A 16,544-nucleotide genomic window follows, 5' to 3' on the forward strand; every position below is an offset into this window, starting at 1 on the left:
CGTCCTCGAGCTGGAAAGAAGGGCGTGGCAGCAGCAGAAGCAGCAACTGTGTGAACCTGTGGTCTGTCTTGGACATAGTGTACGGGACCTCTGTTATAGGGTCTATAATAGGATCCGCGGCCGGAAGGGAGACCCTTACCCCTTCCAGTCCTGCCGAAAACCTTGTTATGTAATGTCTTTTTCAGAGAGGTCTGGGCCTTATCCAGGCTAGAGAACAACCCAACAAATGTATTAATGTTCTTAATAAAGGAGTCACCAAACAGAAGACCCTCAGCAGATGGGCCCAGCTCCTCTGTTGCCAGGTGTGTCAATTGCGGGTCCAACTACATCAGAATAGAATGGCCACGTTCGGCCAACATAGCATTGTTTGTGTTACCCAGCAAACAGGGGGCCCACAGAGTCCATCCTCTAAGTACCTCTGCATCCACCGGCTCGCCCGTGGCAACTGCGTAATCCGACATGTTCAGGATCTTGGTTAAAGGTCCCAACATGTCTAACAACTTGTCCTGAATGGAATTGAAGGACCGATCAATCCCTTTCCTCGGGTTCTTGCCCAAGTTTACTAAGTACTTGATAAGGATTGGGTCGAGCTCCGGAGTCACCGCCACTTTGTTGGTGACTGAGGGCCGGGGACATTCTGCCCGCAGCTTGTTGCGATAACCTCTGTTCTGATGTTTCCTCAGCCAAGCCCAATCCCCGGTCCGCAGATGCTTGATAGCATCTGGGTTGAAGAAAGGGACCCCTTGTGAGTCCAATATGGCATGGGAAGGGTTGCCAGCCGTGGAATAAGACCCAGATGGGGCATTAACATCCTCCACATAATCCTCCTCACCTTCACTACTGAAGGCGGTAGGATCTGAATATTCAGAGGCAGCCTCGGACTCCAAATCAGAATCATCCACATAGGAGTCAGATTTGTTCCTTTTGGCGGCACGTGATGCCCGAACTTCAATATCATCCTCACGGGTTAATGCCCAAAGGCAAAGGGGCAGAGGGAATTTTTAGTCCATTTCCTGCCTTAGGATGGGGAACAGGAGAGGTCACAACGTCTGAACAATGGTGATGCTTCCGGTCAGACTTACCAGGTCTATGCAAGCCTGTGGCTTGATTCTGCATGAGCGGGGCAGCCAGTGGAATTGTAGGAGCAGATGCTGTCTCTTGGCGTGACTGAAACATAGCCAGGGAGACCGATTTTAAGATATTCTCATTCATGGAGGCCATGGCCGACGCCAGTGCTGAGTGCACCGACCTATTTACTAATTGCTGAATTTGATCAGCGGACATGAATTCAGGCTCATGCATTGGGGCAGGGACATCCCCCATGGTCATTTCAAGTTTTCCCTCAGACAATGAGTTTCAATCCCCAGTACACTACAAGAATAAAGACAGTGAGGCACTCCTGCAGAGAATGCCAACAGCCCCTCTCCCTGCTAGTGCCGGCTGGAAAGAGCCGGTACAAATAGCAGAGGAGACGAGCAGAGCTCACGGCTGGCGACAGGGAGAATGGCCACGCAGAGACCAGCCGCACTGACGCGACGCGCAGATACAGGCATGCGCGAGAGGCGCACGGCTGGTAACACTAGAAGAAGCGAGAGGAAGGAGCGGGGAAGAAGGCTCTGATGTCACCATTGCGGGAGAGCCGGCCGCAATGGGGGACATAGCGAGGGAAGGGAGAAGAAAAGAGTCAGGAAGGCAAACAAAAAACTAAATAGACAGGGAAAGAGAGATGCCGATGTATGTAGTATCTACACCGACATCAGTAGAACAGGAAAAACCAATGAAACCACATGTGAATAGGAAAAATAAAACTGGGCACAGTATGCTGTGTATATGAATCAATACCATTCTATGAGCAGTGGGGTAAGCCAAATCCACCCCTAACTGCAAAACCCTATACAGTATGTAGGAGCTGTGTACTTTTCTGTGTATCCTTGCTATTGAGCAGAAAGAAAGAGGAGGGAGTGGAGCCAGAGACAGTTAATTGATGTGATTGGTGGAGATTAGAGATGAGCGAACTTACAGTAAATTCGATTCGTCACGAACTTCTCGGCTCGGCAGTTGATGAATTTTCCTGCATAAATTAGTTCAACTTTCAGTTGCTCCGGTGGGCTGGAAAAGGTGGATACAGTCCTAGGAGACTCTTTCCTAGGAATGTATCCACCTTTTCCAGCCCACCGGAGCACCTGAAGGCTGAACTTATTTACACAGGATAAGTCATCAACTGCCGAGCCGAGAAGTTTGTGACAAATCGAATTTACTGTAAGTTCGCTTATCTCTAGTGGAGATTATAGGGGAGGTGCATTGGGTTGCTAGGTGACCTGCATCTTTTTTTCTTAATGATGTTAGATTTACATTGCATTTTTTATTTCTGCTATTGGGCATAATAAAGAAAGAATATGCATTTGATACGAGCCTCCTGTCTACCATAAAATTGCAATTTTACTACTGATATGCCTACCCTATGCTCTAAATCATCAATCAGGGTGTCAGGATCCGGACTAGCGGCTGGTGAGGACACTGGAGGTGGATCCTCTGTGCCAGAGAGGTAATGACGTGGGTCGTACTGGGGAATTGGTTCTAAGCAGTTAGTGGTGTTCACCAGAGCCCGCCGCAAAGCAGGATGGACTTGCTGCAGCGGTAACTACCAGGTCGTGTTCCCCAGTAGCGACTCGACCTTTCTGGCAGCTGAGACTGGCGCGGTACACAAGGACTAGACAGAGGCGAGGGCAGACGTAGCAGAAGGTCAGGGCAGGCAGCGAGGTTCGTAGTCAGAGGCAACAGCAGAAGGTCTGGGTACACAGGCTAGGGAACACACTATAACGCTTTCTCAGGGCACAAGGCAACAAGATCCGGCAAGGACGGGAAGGGGAAGTGTGTATTTATGTGTTGGGAGGGGATTGAACTGATTGGGCCAGGCACCAATTAGCGGTGCGCTGGCCCTTTAAATCTTAGAACATCGGCGCTCGCGCGCCCTAGGGAGTGGGGCCACGCGCGTCGGGACGAGACAGCCACCGGAGGAGGAGGGCGAGCGCTCCGGGGAAACCACGGGACCCGGAGCGCTCGGCGTTACAGAACCCCCCCCCCCCTTAGGTCTTCCCCTCTTTTTGGAGCCCAGGAACCTATGGATGAGCTCCTTGTCGAGGATATTGTCCTCGGGCTCCCAAGACCTCTCTTCGGGGCCACAATTCTCCCAGTCAACAAGAACTTTTTTTTTACCACTGACAACCTTGGAGGCAAGGTTTTTTTTTACCGAGAAGACACCAGAGGAGCCCAAGACAGGAGCAGGAAAGGTGACCTTGGGGGAAAAGCGGTTAAGAATGAGAGGTTTGAGAAGGGAAACATGAAAGGAGTTAGGAATATGAAGAGAAGGAGGAAGATGGAGCTTGTAGGAGACAGAGTTGATTTGACTTTTGACTCTAAATGGCCCGAGGTAACGTGGACCCAGCTTGTAGCTAGGGACACGAAACCGAATATATTTGGCAGAGAGCCACACTTTGTCACCAGGGGCAAAGACAGGAGGAGTTCTCTTCTTATCCGCATGTCTCTTAATTCGAGAAGAGGCCAGTGAGAGCGACTTTTGAGTCTCTTTCCAAATCGAGGAAAAGTCCTGGGTCAATTCATCTACCGCAGGAACTCCAGATGAAGTGGGAATGGGGAGGGGGGGAAGCGGGTGACGGCCGTACACCACAAAGAATGGAGACTTGGCGGATGACTCAGAGTTTTTGAAATTGTATGAGAATTCAGCCCAGGGTAACAGGTCGACCCAATCGTCTTGGCGGGAGGAGACAAAATGTCGCAGGTAGTCACCAAGGGTCTCGTTCACTCTCTCCACTTGTCCATTGGACTGCGGGTGGTAGGCAGAGGAAAAATTCTATTTAATCTTCAATTGGGTGCAGAGTGCTCTCCAGAATTTTGAAATGAATTGAACGCCTCTATCAGAGACTACGTAGGCAGTCCGTGGAGACGAAAAACTGTGCAAAAAGAATTGCTTCGCCAACTGTGGCGCAGAAGGGAGGCCAGGAAGCGGGACAAAATGAGCCATTTTGGAGAATCAATCGACCACCCAAATGACAGTGTTGCCATGGGATACAGGAAGGTCAGTGACGAAGTCCATCGCTATATGTGACCGGCACCGGCAGGGGAAGGAGATGACCCGCAGGCCTCTGGCGAGGAGTTTTGTCACATGCACAGACAGTACAGGACCGTACGAACTCAGTCACATCTTTTTCAAAGGCAGGCCACCAATAATGTCTGCCAATCAACTGAATGGATTTTTTGATTCCAGCATGACCCGCCAAGTGGGAGGAATGACCCCATTTGAGAGTCCGGAGGCAAAGACGTGGAGGGACAAAAGTTTTTCCTGGAGGAACAGGCACCAGAGAAGCAGGAGCAGCAGAGATCAGACACTCAGGAGGGATGATGTGTTGGGAAGAGGCTTCAGCTTCCGTGGCTTCGGTGGAACGTGATAGGGCATCCGTCCTGACATGCTTGTCTGCAGGACGAAAATGGATCTGGAAATTGAAGCGGGCAAAGAACAACGACCACCTGGCCTGGCGAGGATTTAAGCGCTGGGCGGACTGTAGGTAGGACAGATTTTTGTGGTCAGTGTAGATGGTGATAGGGTGAAGGGATCCTTCCAGGAGATGTCTCCACTCCTCTAGTGCCAACTTAATGGACAACAATTCACGGTCACCAATTGCGTAGTTCCTTTAAGGAGGAGAAAAAGTTTTAGAAAAAAACGCAAGTGACGTTTTTTCCTTTAGCGTTTTTTTGAAGAAGAACCGCCCCGGCTCCTACCGAAGAAACGTCTACCTCAAAGAAGAATGGCTTCAGAGGATCGGGCCTAGTCAAGACGGGGGCTGAGGAGAAGGCGGCCTTAAGGCGAGTAAAAGCTTCTTCCGCTTGGGGTGGCCAGGATCTCGGATTCGCATCTTTCTTTGTCAGTGCCACAATGGGAGCCACGATAGTGGAGAAGTGGGGGATGAACTGACGGTAGTAATTTGCGAATCCGAGGAAGCGCTAGATAGAGCGAAGTCCCAAGGGGTGTGGCCAATCCAAGACTGCGGAGAGCTTGTCGGGGTCCATTTGAAGACCTTGTCCTGAGACCAGGTATCCCAGGAAAGGAAGACAGCTACGTTCAAAGAGGCATTTTTTCAATTTTGGCATAGAGATGGTTAACACGGAGGCGCTGGAGCACTTGACGAACATGGAGGCGGTGTTCCTCTAGGTTGGAGGAGAAGATTAGTATGTCATCAAGATTGACCACTACGTAGGTATACAATAAGTCCCGGAAGATTTCATTGACATAGTCTTGGAAGACTGCAGGGGCATTGCAAAGACCAAATGGCATGACGAGGTATTCGAAGTGACCATCTCTGGTGTTAAAAGCGGTTTTCCACTCATCTCCTTCACGAATTCTGATGAGGTTATATGAGCCCCTGAGGTCAAGCTTAGTAAAAATCTTAGCTCCGCGTAGACGGTCAAAGAGTTCCGAGATGAGAGGCAGAGGGTAGCGGTTCTTTACAGTGATTTTATTGAGGCCGCGGTAGTCAATGCAAGGGCGTAGTGACCCGTCCTTCTTGGCAATAAAGAAGAAGCCTGCTCCAGCAGGAGAAGAAGACTTCCTGATGAAACCTTTCTTGAGATTCTCCTGAATGTACTCCGTCATGGCCTTAGTTTCTGGAGCAGAGAGAGGGTAATTCCTGCCACGGGGTGGTGTGCTACCAGGGAGCAAGTCAATAGGATAATCGTAGGGCCTATGTGGTGGTAAGGCCTCTGCCTGTTTCTTGCAAAAGACGTCAGAAAAATCCTGATAGGCCTTTGGAAGGCCGAGCAACGGAGAAGCGATGGAGACTTGGCTAGTAGGTACCGACTTAAGACAGCCTGTGTGGCAGGAAGAGCCCCAGGATTTAATGTCCCCAATGGTCCAGTCGAGGGTAGGAGAGTGACGCTGGAGCCTGGGTAAGCCTAGAAGGATGTCAGAGGTGCAGTTTGGCAGAACAAAAAATTCAATAGTTTCTTGATGGAGAACCGCCACGGTCATGTGCACGGGTTCTGTGCGGTAACGCTCGGTGCAATTCAGTTTTTCTCCGTTAACCGAAGAAATGAAGAAGGGTTTAACGAGACGGATAAGAGGGATGTTAAACTGGTTGATGAAGGAGGCTTTAATGAAGTTTCCTGCTGAACCAGAGTCCAAGAAAGCCTCCGCAGAGAAGGAGGCTTTAGCGGCTGGAGAAATCCCCACTGGAATAGTCAGGCATGGAGAGGAAGAATTTACACCCAGTGATACCTCTCCCACGTTCACTAGGTGCGAGCGTTTCCCTGACGCTGAGGACGAAGGGGACAGTCCTTTAGGAAATGTTCAGAGCTCGCACAGTATAAGCATAAGTTCTCGTTCCTCCGGCGAGTCCTCTCTTGCTGGGTCAGACGAGACCGGTCCACTTGCATGGCCTTCTCAGCGGGAGGCACAGTATCAGGCTGCAAAGGATGCTGGAAGAGAGGAGCCAGGCGTGGGTATCGCCTGGTACGAACAAGATCTTTCTCCTGGCGGAGCTCCTGACGTCTTTCAATGTAGCACATATCAATGCAGGTAGCCAACTGGATACATTCAGTCAGAGAGGAGGGTATCTCTCATGCGGCCAGACAATCCTTAATGTGGCTGGATAAACCTTTTTTAAAGGTCGCGCAGAGAGCCTCATTGTTCCAGGCCAACTCAGAGGCCAAAGTACGGAATTGTATGGCATATTTGCCCACTGTAGAATCTCCTTGGACAAGGTTCAGCAAGGCTGTTTCCGCGGATGAGGCACAGGCGGACTTCAGAAAAGAAGGACAGGACGGAGGCAGTGGCAGGATCTTTGCGGTCCCAGAGCGGCGTGGCCCAGGCCAAGGCCTTCCCAGATAGTAAACTGACCACGAACGCCACCTTAGACCGTTCTGTGGGGAATTGGTCCGACAACATCTCCAGGTGCAGAGAACATTGGGACAGGAATCCCCGGCACTTCTTAGAGTCCCCGTCAAACTTATCCGGGAGAGACAAGCGGACTCTAGCAGTTGTAGCAGCAGCTCGGAGAGGAGGGGATACTGGAGCTGGCGGAGGAGATGGTTGAGGCTGTGGAGGCAGAAGCTGTTGAATCATGGCGGTCAACTGCGACAGCTGTTGTCCTTGTTGGGCAACCACTGAGGTGAGGTCAGCGAGGCTTGGCAGCGGTACCTCAGCGGGATCCATGGCCGGATCTACTGTCAGGATCCGGACTAGCGGTTGGTGAGGACACTGGAGGTGGATCCTCTGTGCCAGAGAGGCGATGACGCGGGTCGTACTGGGGAATCGGTTCTAAGCAGTTACCAGTGTTCACTAGTGTTGCTCACGAATTTTCGCAATGCAAATTTTATTCGCGAATATCGCGAATTCGCGAATATTCGCGAATATAGCACTATATATTCGTAATTACGAATATTCTTTTATTTTTTTTTATTATTATTTGTTTTTCACAGTACACATCACAGTGATCACCCCTCTCTGCTTCCAGCTTGTGTGGTGTAAGAAGGCTCTAATACTACTGTGTGAGACTGGCATGCGAATTTTCGCATGTGCGAAAATTTGCATATGCGAATTTTCGCTTATGCTAATTTTTGTATATGCTAATTTTTGTATATGCTAATTTTGGCATACGCAAATTTTCGCATATGTGAAAAGAAAATGCGAATATTACGAATATGCAAATGTTGTGAATATATGACGAATATTCGTCCATATATTCGCGAAATATCGCAAATTTTATTATGGCCTATGCCGCTCAACACTAGTGTTCACCAGAGCCCGTCGCAAAGCTACCAGGTCATGTTCCCCAATAGCGACTCGACCTCTCTGGCAGCTGAGACTAGCGAGGTACACAAGGACTAGACAGAGGCGAGGTCAGACATAGCAGGTCAGGGTAGGCAGCGAGGTTCGTAGTCAGGGGCAACAGCAGAAGGTCTGGGTACACAGGCTGGGGAACACACTGTAACGCTTTCTCAGGGCACAAGGCAACAAGATCCGGCAAGGACAGGAAGGGGAAGTGTGTATTTATGTGTAGGGAGGGGATTGAACTGATTGGGCCAGGCACCAATTAGCGGTGCGCTGGCCCTTTAAATCTTAGAACGTCCTAGGGAGCGGGGCTGCGCGCGCCGGGACGAGACAGCCACCGGAGGAGGAGGGTGAGTAGAATGGGGCGCAATCCGCGAGCGGGTCTGATCTGCCACACGGATCGCGTCCCCGCCGGCATGAACACAGCAGCGCTCGCGGTCAGAGACAGAGACCGGAGCGCTGCTGTTAGCATAACGCCGCGAGCGCTCCGGGGAAGCCGCAGGACCTGGTGCGCTCGGCATTACACTGGGAATGTGGTGTGTAGCCGTCCCTAACCTGTTGCCTCAATTATCATTATTTTTAATGAAATGGTTTTTGGGGCAATTTTGTGGTTGGGGTTAAAATTTGGAATATACTCTGGACTTTGTACATTGGAGTCAAATTATGGGAAAATAAAAGGGAAAAGGACTAAAAATGTAGTACCCCTCCGAAGTGCGATACTCCCTGAAGCAATCTTTAATGCAGAGTCCTGGATGAAATGCGCACACCGCTCAGGTGGAAAGAGAGTGCTGAGCATTTGAGACAAGATAAAAAAGAGCCCCGATGATAGTGACTCAGTGATCCATGACCCATTTTTGGAAAAAAAAATACCCCAAGAGGTCTTATCAGTTTTTATTATTATTATTATCATTATTTTTAATGAAATGGTTTTTTGGGCAATTTTGTGGTTTATGGGGTTAAAATTTGGAATATACTCTGGACTTTGTACATTGGAGTCAAATTATGGGAAAATAAAAGGGAAAAGGACTAAAAATGTAGTACCCCTCCAAAGTGTGATACTCCCTGAAGCAATCTTTAATGCAGAGTCCTGGATGATCGGGGCAAGTGTCGCATTGAGTGGTGATGTCCTTCCGTATCCCCCTCTTGTGACACACTCTGCATCGTCTCTTCTTTCCTGTGTGGGGGACCTCACCTGGAAAGTGCTGGCCTGGGACAATCCTGGCACCTATTTTTCCAGTTCCTTGGGAACTCTGGCCTGCTCTTTCCTGGTCGCCAAAGATCAGGCCTTTAGGACTTCATCCTGGAACTAAATGTATGTCCCTGTGTTGCCAGCATTCCAGGACAGTTCAAAATAGTTCTACATGGCAACCTGAACCATGTAGACTGCTACTTTTTTGTACCATGCGCTGGATTTCTGCATGGCATTATATGGCTTCAGGACTTGATCAGAGAGATCAACTCCCCCCATATACTAATTGTAATCCAGAATACAATCATGCTTGAGGACCGTTGATGTGGTAAATCACACAGGTACAGGTGAGCTGCCATTACCATGAATTATGGTCAGCATAAGGACATCCCTCTTATTCTTATACCTGACCAGCAATGGGTTTTCACTGATAAGGGCACGAGAATCAACCTTGAGCATAGGTGTCTTAACAAAATTTAGAGGGAGGCCTCTCTGGTTCTTCCGCACGGTCCCACAAGCAATAATGGATCTGGCAGTGAGAGATTTGAACAGAGGGATACTGGAAAAAAGTTATCCACGTAAAGGTGGTATCCCTTATCCAGCAATGGGTGCAAAAGGTCTCAAATGATTTTCCTGCTAACACCCAGGGAGGGGATGTGGGGGGGGGTAGAAGTGTGTGTGTGCTTGGTGCAAACTGTTTCTACATGATTATGTGTTTCCCTCTTTATGCACTGAAGCTGGCACGTTCCCTGAGTTTTTCCAGCAAGATGGTGTGCCACCACATTATGGGTGTCAGGTCCGAGCATTCCTAGATGGACAGTTTCCTGGAAAGGGGATTGGTCGTAGTGGGCCAGTTGAATGGCCCCCAAGGTCTCCCGATCTGACCCCCCTTAGACTTTGATCTTTGGGGTCATCTGAAGGCAATTGTCTATGCTGTGAAGATACGAGATGTGCAGCACATGAAACTTTGGATACTGGAAGCCTGTGCTAGCATTTCTCCTGCGTTGTTGCTATCAGCGTGTGAAGAGTGGGAGAAGAGGGTTGCATTGACAATCCAACACAATGGGCAGCACATTGAACACATTTTATAAGTGGTCAGAAACTTGTAAATAACTCATGAAAGAATAAAGTTATGTTAAAACCAAGCACATCATTGTTTTTCTTGTGAAATTCCCAACAAGTTTGATGTGTCACATGACCCTCTTCCTATTGAAAAAGCAAAAGTTGGATTCAAAATGGCCAACTTCAAAATGGCCGCCATGGTCACCACCCATTTTGAAAAGTTTCCCCCCCTCACATATACTAATGTGCCACAAACAGGAAGTTAATAACACCAATCATTCCCATTTTATTAAGGTGTCTCCATGTAAATGACCCACCCTGTATAATGGTGTGTTATTATAAATCACACACCATTTATATTATCCACCCCCCCCCCCAAAAAAAAAACTGCAGCCGAAAACAAAAGGGGGGCAAACGCAGCGCCCTAAGGCCCTAATAGGGCTCTAGTGACGCTGAAAAATGTTCAGCGGACCCGTGGGGACCTATTAGGGTGTCGGGGGGAACTTTTTTTTTATTAATTAAATGTACTTTTTACCTACCTGTTCCTTTAACACAGCTGTCCCTGCTCTAAGAATGTGCAGGAGGCCACTTGTCAGTGCCCTGAGGTGGCACAGAAGATTTAAAGGGGTTATCTGCTTTGCTGGCTGACTGAGATGGGCTAGCGAGCAGAGCAGAGAAAGGGGGACATTAACCCCTCCCCTGCCGCTGTTATTGCTCGAACGTTCCTTCTGACCAATAACACGTGACCCGTATGACCGGAATCGCCGAAGATCAGGACGCCCCCAGGCATTGGCACGGGATGCCTGCTTAAACGATTTCAGCAGGGACTTAAGGACCAAGGGAATACCTGTATGCCCTCGGCAGTGAACGAAAATGCTGAAGGCATAAAGGTATGCCCTTGGTCCTTAAGTCCCAGGACGCGAGTCTGACCCTTGGTCCTGGTGGGGTTAAAAAGCATACCCACTATATTCAAAGAAAAGAAAAGTTTTTCATGATAGAACCATATAAACTGGAATTATAAACCTCATGATAAGAAACAGTAAATATGAAAGATAGATTTTTTGTTAAGCATTTGGCGTGGTTTTTTGCAAAAACACCAGTAATAACGCCCATTCTGCCGCATGGCTTTTTTTTTGAAAAAAAAACGCTGCTGCCAGATGTTAGCTGCAAGTCAATAGTTAACTGCAAAATGCCATATCCATTTGGCGTTTTTCCGTTTGCCTTTTTTTTTTTAATCCTTTCTGCGTTTTTGGGCTCCTTGGCAGTTTTTCACGACCTCTTGTTGAGACTTTGGCGTTTTTTGGGGAAAATCTTGGCGTTTTCCTCCCATAGAAGCCTATGGGAGTGAAAAAACCCCAAGAAAAACGCCATGTGGGTTTTCACTTTGGCGTTTTTGCAGGCGGTTTTTATTCTTTTTTGGACTTTAGCGATCCAAAAAGTGATGGAGATGCCTTTTTTGTTAAAATTTCTTAGGGTACCATTACAAATAACAATAAAAAAGATACTGTAGTGATGGAAAAAATTGTATTTAACAAAATTTATGTTTTTTATAACAACATTTTTATTCATTTTTCAGGAATCAATTCATGTGGGCAGGCAGGGAAATAAAAAATTAGCCAACAATAATAAAGTTGTAGTGTGTGTGTGTTTTTCACTTTTTTTTTTTAAACATTTTTTAGGTAGTACTTCTACTCCCAGCATGGAACACACTGATCCATGATGAGAGTAGTAGTACCTGTATTAATTGACAGATCACCCCGGGTTCCCTTACGATTATCCTGTATAATGTATAGATGCGGCCGGCTGCTCTTCTATGGTCCCCTGCACTGACATATATATACACCTATTCATATTTCCCGCAGAGAGCTGTGATTGGCCAGATGGTTCCCTATCACAGCGGGCGTCTCAAGGCTACAGAGCCAGGAGAACAGCTGATGCTGAGCAGTAGATATACATTATATATCTACTGCCCAGCAAGAACTTACAGTGAGCCTGCAATGTGTATACAGTATACACATTGCTGGCTCACTTAACCCCTTTCTGAGCTGTGCGCTAAGCCAGCCCGGCAAGGAAAAAGTTAACTTACACTGCTGGACCCTTTGGGCAGTATACTCTATATATACAGCTATCTATAGATAGCTGTATATAGTGTATACAGAAGATGAAGAAGTCCCCTTACCTCCATCCAGTCCCTGTGGGTCCGTATAGTTCGGCCCCCTAGTGATGACGTCATTAGGGGGCGGAGCTACAGACGGGAGCCAGGCTGGTAAGGGTATAAGGCTCTGTTAACATTGTCAGTTTTGTATAATGTGAACAGACCCTTCTGCCAGTGTCTTACCAGACAGGGAGACTCCAGCTGTTGCTAAACTACAACTCCCAGCATGCCCAGACAGCCAAAGGCTGTCTGGGCATGCTGGGAGTTGTAGTTTTGCACCAATTATAGGCTCCCTGTTTGGGAAGACATTGCATTATGGGTGCTCTCCCCTGTGGAGAGCACAAAAAAGGACCTAACCCATTTTATTGTGTTTTTATTTCTTCTTGTTTCAGATCCGTGTATGCAGAGGATTATGGCGGATTCGATGGATTAAGACGGATGAACTGGATTTTTTTATTTTAATAGAATGGTTAACGAGGGCTGTGGGGGAGTGTTTTTTCCAATGTGTTGTGTTTTTTTTTTTTTTTAACCTAATTTTCAGGCTTAGTAATGGAGGCTGTCTAATAGACAGAATCCATTACTAAGCCGGGGCTTAGCGTTAGCCCCAAAAACAGCTAGCACCAACCCCCCAATTATTACCCGGTACCCACAACCACAGGGGTGCCTGGAAGAGCCTATACTAACAGGCCCGGAGCGTCAAAAATGGCGCTCCTGTGCCTAGGCGGTAACAGGCTGGCTTTATTTAGGCTGGGGAGGGCAAGTGACAATGGTCCTCGCCCCCCCCCCCCCTGGTAACGTCAGGCTGTTGCTGCTTGGTTGGTGTCTGGCTGATACTGAATATACAGGGAACCCTATGCGTTTTTTTTTCATAAATAAATAAAAATAAACAAAAACACATAGGGTTCCCCGTATTTTTATTCACAGCCAGATACCAACCAAGCAGCAACAGCCTGACATTACCAGAGTGGGCGAGGACCATTGTTACTGGCCCTCCCCAGCCTAAATAACGCCAGCCTATTACCGCCTAGGCCCGGGAGCTCCATTTTTGATGCTCCTGGCCTGTTGTTACTGGCTCTTCCCGGGATAATAATTGGGGGTTAGCGCTAGCTGTTTTGGGGGCTAACGCTAAGCCCCGGCTTAGTAATGGAGTCCATCTATTAGACAGCCTCCATTACTAAGCCTGAAAATTCAATTAAAAAAACACAACACATTGGAAATATTATTTTATTTTAAAAAAACATTCCCCCACAGCCCTCGTTAACCATTTTATTAAAATAAAAATATCCAGTTTATCCGTTGTAATTCATCGAATCTGCCGTAATCCTCTGCATACACGGATCTGAAACAAGAAGAAAAGAAAACACAAAAAAATGGGTTAGGACTTTTTTGCGCTCTCTGCCGGGGAGATCGCCCATAAAACAATGTCTACCTAAACAGGGAACCTCCAATTGGTGCAAAACTACAACTCCCAGCATGCCCAGACAGCTTTTTGCTGTCTGGGCATGTTGGGAGTTGTAGTTTAGCAACAGCTGGAGTCTCCCTGTCTGGGTAGACACTGGCAGAAGCATCTGTTCACATTATCCAAAACGGACAATGTTAACAGATCCTCACACCCTTACCAGCCTTGATCCCGTCTGTAGCTCCGCCCCATAACGATGTCATCACTCGGGGGCAGAGTTACACGGACCCGGCAGGGACAGGGAGAGAGGAAGGTAAGGGGATCTCCTTTTCTGTATACACTATTTACAGCTATCTATAGATAGCTGTATATTCTGTATACCGCCCTAAGGTGCTACAGGAGCAGGGAGTCCTGTCAGTCTGGTGACGGGATTCCCAGCTCCTGTATAGTATACACGGGTACACTATGCACCCCTGCATACTATACAGCCAGTGCATAGTCCACTCTGTGGACAGGGCGCTCAGCATCTGACCCACAGAGTGTTACCCTGAAGACAGTGAAAAAGCTGCCACAGGGTACAAATTTGGCTGTTTCCACACACCAGGGAAAACGTCAGAAAAACTGCCAAAACGCACGAAAAACCTGTGGCAGTTTTTCTGGCATTTTTGAGGCCATTTTTTTGGTGTACAAAAAAACCAAGTGGAAACCTAGCCTTAGGCAGGAAAACCTTTGAAATAATAAAACTAATAATAAAACTAAATAATAAAACAGAACAAAACCAGAAGTTAACGAGAAAGTCAGGAGAAAAAAATTGCACGTTTCTGATGCAGCTGCAACTTTTTGTCACAGAGGAGAGGAAGAAACTCACAAAATGGTGTTCTAAAGTGATTCATCGCTTTTTGCTACCTTAAAACATCCTTTCTAAAGACAGCAATGATACATCTCCCCCATGGCATTTTGGCACCATTTCAGCATAGAATAAGGAAGTAGGAACACTGAGATGAAGTCAGGGTAGCCCCAAATACTTTACATCTATTAGCAATATCACATGACTGCAGGTTAGCCAATCATTGGATGCATAAAGCTCCCAGGCCAATCAGGAGACAGCATAGACTGGTAAAACCCCCTGCACTGCATTGCGGTTGCCATCTTAGAGAAAATGCTAAGCAGTTAGCAGTGCACAGAACAATTCAATGTGCAACTACTCATCCCATAATGCTTTGTGTTGGCATGTGTTCCCTGAAAAAGAAAATAACAAAAGGAAGCGCCCATAGAAGCTTTGCCTTTCATACTGCAGTGGTCCCTCAAGTTACAATATTAATTTGTTGTAGGATGACCATTGTATGTTGAAACCATTGTATGTTGAGACCATAACTCTATGGAAACCTGGTAATTGGTTCCGAAGCCACCAAAATGTCATCCAAAAATTGGAAAAAGTGAAGATTAAACAAAAATAAGTAGATAACTAATACAGATTAAGCAAGTCCTTACACATAAAAGTAAGAAAGAGCTGCTGGGAGCTGTAAATCACTGTCTATGTTGAGGACAGGAGCTACTTCAGGGTCCTGTACAGTAGACGCAATGTCCTAAAAAGTAAAATGGAGCCGCCCTTACTTGGTGTCCAAATGAGCAGCTAATGGTGGCATAGGTAAAGAGTACATGTAATACCTCCCTGTACTGTAGGGAAGTGCTACCAGACAGGAATTCAGTGCATACACTTCAGTAATACAGATGTTTTACCCGTGAATGCCCATTCTGATTGGTCAGTTCTTCTAGCCATTGACATGTTCTGGATCTGGACTGTCTGTAGCATTGTATGTTGAGTATAGTTTTAAGTTACAATGGTCCAGAAAAGACCTATGTATGTTGAAACTATTGTATGTTGAGGCCATTGTAAGTTGAGGGTCGGATCACTGTACAATACAAATGAATTAGAGCAAAGCATTGTGCAGTGACCTGTATTACTGTGTCCAGTTGCTGCACTACATATCCCAGCAGTGTAACAGCAAAACACACTCATGAAAAACTATCACAATGCAACAACAAGCAATTTGAGCAAAGCATTGTGCGCTGGCTAAGCTCAGGGACCTGCAATACTTTGTCCAGTTGCCGCACGACAAATCCCAGCAGTGTGACTGCAGAATGAGACCAAATAAAGCTTTGCCTTTCACACTACAATGACAAGCAATTTCAGGAAAACATTGTGCAGTGGGCTAACCTCAGTGACCTACATCCCTGTGTCCAGTGCTGCACTACAAATCCCTGCAGTCTGACTGAGTCTAGCTGCTCTGACTGAGTCTAGCTGAAGCTGGGGTTTGTATTCTAAAGTGTTGTATTATTAAGTGTTACATCTGAGAAGTTTTATAAGCAGAAGTTTAAAAAGCAGGAGTTGTAACCAGGACCCTCGTAACTGTAAGTATTACACTCCCTTGATAAAAGTAGTTTTTCTCAATAGTTAATAACAGCTGTTTGTCACCAAGGATATGGACAGCAGGATTGGAGGTTTTCTTCAGTGCACATTGTGCCACATGTATACATCTCTGGAGCAGCAGCTTCAGGGTGAATATCGCTGTGACAAATGTGAGCATGTTGCCCACCTGGAAGCTCGTATTAGAGATCTAGAGGAGCAAAATGCAACATTGAGGGCGATTGACAATCTTACAGAGCAAGCAGTTAGTGGGGTAGAAATGGAGGTTGGAGAAACTAGCCAGGAGGCCCAAGTAGGGAGCTGGGTTAATGTAGTTAGAGGGACTGGAAAGGGGGCAAGGAAAAGGAAGGTCACTTCTGCTTCTGATCTCCCAAGTAAAATTGCCAAGTTGGGCAATGATGCGAGGGCCTCAGTATCAGAGATGGCAACCCTAGTGGATACTGGTCTCCCTAACTGCCGGGGGAACAG

This window comes from Hyla sarda, chromosome 2 (genome assembly GCF_029499605.1).
Source record: "Hyla sarda isolate aHylSar1 chromosome 2, aHylSar1.hap1, whole genome shotgun sequence".
In the NCBI taxonomy this organism is placed as follows: domain Eukaryota; kingdom Metazoa; phylum Chordata; class Amphibia; order Anura; family Hylidae; genus Hyla; species Hyla sarda.